This window comes from Brachycentrus maculatus, unplaced genomic scaffold (genome assembly GCF_059751285.1).
Source record: "Brachycentrus maculatus isolate JH-2025_06_01 unplaced genomic scaffold, ASM5975128v1 h1tg000193l, whole genome shotgun sequence".
Classification (NCBI taxonomy): Eukaryota; Metazoa; Arthropoda; class Insecta; order Trichoptera; family Brachycentridae; genus Brachycentrus; species Brachycentrus maculatus.
Genome location: NW_028280944.1, coordinates 225,001 through 229,559, shown reverse-complemented (window position 1 = coordinate 229,559; position 4,559 = coordinate 225,001).

Genomic DNA, 4,559 nt, shown 5'->3' with positions numbered 1-4,559 from the left:
TGTGCATCACGGTATGTGCATTTCGCTGTGCGAATGCGATACCGATGCAGCTCGAAACTTGTCTCTACGACATGTTTTTATTTGTTTTACAAGAGGATTGAAAGTTTTCTTTTAAAATCAATTTTAGTTTTTGGATTGAAGATGATAATTTCAACAGTATTTTTTTATTATTTTACCACAAAGTTACTGCCGAAACGATGAATGAAATAAACGAAAAACACTTTTGTAGAATCTTTGTCAAGCTATAGAACTTACGACCCGTCATTGTTTGGTTAAATATTTTTTTTTATATTTCCTTACAAGAATTATATTTTTATGTTGAAATCTAGGCTAACTACTTGTCGTTGACTGGTTTTAGTGATCACTTTGTATATCGTTCAACATTCAGGATTCCTTATATGATAAGACCAACGTATTTTTAAAAATTTAGATTTTTTTTACATACCCGTATTTGTTTATTTAGAAAAGTTCAAATTAAAAAGGATTACATAATGTTTTAAAAAAACCTTTGTAGTACCTATTGAAAATATTACAAACATATCATTTAACTTTCATTTACTTCGAATTCACCTCGTTCCGTATTCACAAAACTTCATTACGAAAATTCCAAAATATATTTTTTTTTTTATTACCCCCATCCCCTGTATCTTACCTTGATTAAATCTAAATCTGCTTTAGTCGTTGATTTGTGACACATGGATTAGAACAGATGGAAGTTTACTGGAGAATAATGATTTTATTATAATTAATCTATATAAGGGTAGTATGGAGTGTTCGCTACAAAATAAATTTTTAAATGCAATTGTGAAAAGTTACAACTAATATTTAAACTCCTTATCTTTTTCAATCTAAATTTTTGACTTATATTACTATTGCGTTCATCCAGCAAAATACACATTGTAAAAGGACGAGTACGTCCTTGTGTCGGTTAGTATGAAAGATGTTTAGACTTGTATGTAGATGCATTTCTTGTTTGCATATTTGCATTATGTAAAGCGTCCCCACCCGCTGTCAAACAACTCCCTTGCACAAAATAGGTGGTAGGTATTGTCCTTGTTTTAATATCAAAGTACAAAGAAGATATTGAACAATATTCGTCAGGTATTAATTAATATTTTTCATATCATAGCATAAGAATATGACTGTCTAAAACTTGAAATAGTAAAAAGATAACGTTTACGTTGCTACAAATAACAAATGGGATGAAGAAAGAAATCAGGTAATAATATATTTATATATTTACAGCTAACAGTTATGAACCAAACAAAAAACATTGAATATATACATGAACATACGTATTTTTAATATTTTTTTAATTGGACATTACTGCAGTAAGTACTTTTCAAACAATATCATTACAGTAACTAACATTTTATTTAAATGTAGTATGGGATAATAAATTGATAAAAGTGTGGGGTTGGAAAGACGACCGACTGCGAAAATGGTGATATAGGATTGATTCTCGACAATTTAATTTTATATTCTGTATATTATTAATATTTTAAGCATTTACTTTGTGGTTAGTCATTTTAACTTAGATATTTTTTTACAAAAATGTTAGTAATATTAATATTAGTGGTTATGTACTAATATTACTAACATTTTTGTAAAAAAATAACTAAATATTTAATATTAATTTTCAATTAGTCTTTGTATATTTTATATCCCCATCCCCATCCTTTTGTTGAGTGAGAACAATTTGTAAGCTCTCCGTATTTCCTTTTTAAAAATAACCTAAATGTTAACAAGTTTTCGTTTTATTTTATATGGGCAAAATAAATTTGCCAAATTGGTTTAAAGGACTTCCGTACCTACATACTTTCCCGTAAACCAATTTGAGCTAAAGGTCAAAGTCTAAGCATGTAATTGCTAATAAGACCTTTTTTAATTCTGTCCGCCGTAAAACATGGAGATATGTGTTTTCCAGAATCCTTTTCGGGCGGAACGTGAAATAAAAAGCAGACAGACGCTATTACTGTATTTAGTCAGTATATCTCTGGGCCGGCAACCTTCAGCTGGTTCGGATATTCCCATTATACCCAAATTGGCGGTCCCTTTTGCGTCACGTCACGTTTTTGCTCTAGAAAGTCTTCGTATGAGCGTCCCTCAAGTGATACATGGCGACGGCTCCGTCAATATTAAAAGCTTCTTTCGTGTTCAATTGTTGAAAGATTATTATTTTTAATGATTCCGCCTGCAAAGCGTTTACCGCGGCTGTAGATATATTTATTTGTATAGTCTTATTTGATTACGATTTCGTTCAATTATAAATATTCCTCCAGATGTTATAACGTATGTGTATATATATATATATATATATATATATATATATATATATATATATATATATATATATATATATATATATATATATAATATATATATATATATATACATATATATATATATATATATATATATATATATATATATATATATATATATATATATATATATATATATATATATATATATATATATATATATATATATATAGTCGTGCAGAAGAAAGTGACCAACTAACAAAACGTAAAATGTTCAGGAGGGCCATTTGAGTCACTTTTGCTTGGCAAGAAAATAAACATCAATGCAATAAGTCATCTTTAACAAATTAATAAATCATACTTCCAAGTTTTAAATCCCTTAGGATTTTTTTCAGGGCAATATTAACCTAGTAAGATATCAAATAGACAATGATCACGTTTTTGTAAAAAAAAAATGCACTTGGTCACTTTCTCCTGTATGACTACAATATACATATACCATATGTGTATACATGTAAATATTTATCTTTATTTACACCTCATTTTATTGTTAGTGTCCTTCAATTTCTCTCAATCCTTTTTTTTTATTTCATTTTTCATTGTATTATATATTGTTTTGCCATATAAAGCATGAATATGTCGCTAGCATACTTCAACTCAAAGTTGATAATAAAGATGAATCAATAAAAGTGTAAAAAGTTTATCTTGGTTACAACGCTTCCTCTATCAGGAGTTAACTTACTATTCCATTCAGTGACTTTCATATGATATAAACAAATAAAATAAAAATATGTTCATACATCATAACTTTAACATAATTATGTAGTAATCAGCACTGAATATCCAAGTTTATTTTTACTATTTATTTCTTTGTTTTTCAATTTACATGTATATGACAGCAAAACCAATTGTAATGTACATACAAACATATGTACCTATATATTGCTCACTCTTTTCAACGTCATATATCAAAAACTTGATTTTTCAGGTGATCGTTTTTAAAGTTTAAAAATATAATAAAATGTATTAAAAATAAATATCACTTATTGAACTTTTTACTGTGCAACAGATTTTTTTAGGTAAAACCTGAATGTTTTTTTCTCTATTAGAAAAATATTTAACATATATAAAAAAAATGAACAAGACCTTTTCTTCAAAATGCAAAAACAACTTTTTCTGCCCTGTAGCGGGTAAATATCAAGTTAAAAATAAGCCGCTTTTGCTGGAATAAAGTACATTTTCTGGGCATTCCGAAAACATGCACAACAGAAAATTGACGATTTTTGGTATATGACGTTGTTGAAAGGAGTGAGCGATATATATTTTTTAATGTACAAAATAACAAAAAAGAAAGTTTTATAGAAAGCATACAAAAAATAATAAAATGTACAAAAAAATAGAAAAATCACAAAAAAAAAAAAAATTCCAATACACATGTTATACAAGCCTAATATTATTACTATTCATGATTATTTAGTGTCTCTTAGTTTTCATTTGACGGTATTATTTTGAGAAATAAAAAGACTTTGTGTTTTGATCCACTCACATTTTTGCTAACCAACTAGTTTCGGCAACAACCTGTTGCCCTCTTCAGGGTTTAATTTATGACTTAAAGTCATAAATTAAACCCTGAAGAGGGTGACAGGTTGTAGCCGAAACTAGTTGGTTAGTGAAAATGTGCGTGGATCAAAACACAAAGTCTTTTTATTTCTCAAAATAATATATCAATATGATCCACAAAGTTAATGCTTTCAATATTCAAAACATTCATTTGACGAATTTATGATTTGCGGTTCAGTGGTGTTCTTTACTGCTACTCGTTTTACTCGGTATCCGGTGTGGAAGTCGACTGGACCGGTTGCAGGCTTGTACAATTAGGGCTGCCCAGGTCTAGCAGCCATTTGCAATTATCAGCTCTCCACCAATGGCAGACGCTCCACGCTGCGAACGCCTGATCGGACCCATCGACCATCAATTAGGGAATGTCGGGTTAAAACCGAGGAGGCCTGTAATGACATGCGTACAATTATTGTCACCATAACACTATACAAAAATATCGCTCACTCCTTTCAACAACGTCATATATCAAAAATCGTCAATTTTCAGTTCTGCGTGTTTTCGGAATGCCCAGAAAATGTACTATATCCCAGCAAAAGTGGCATGTTTTTAACTTAATATTTACCCGCTACATACAGAAAGTGTTGTTTTTTGCATTTCGAAGAAAAGGTATTGTTTAATTTTTTTTTAAATATACTTGATATTATTCAAATAGAGAAAAAACCTTCAGGTTTTACT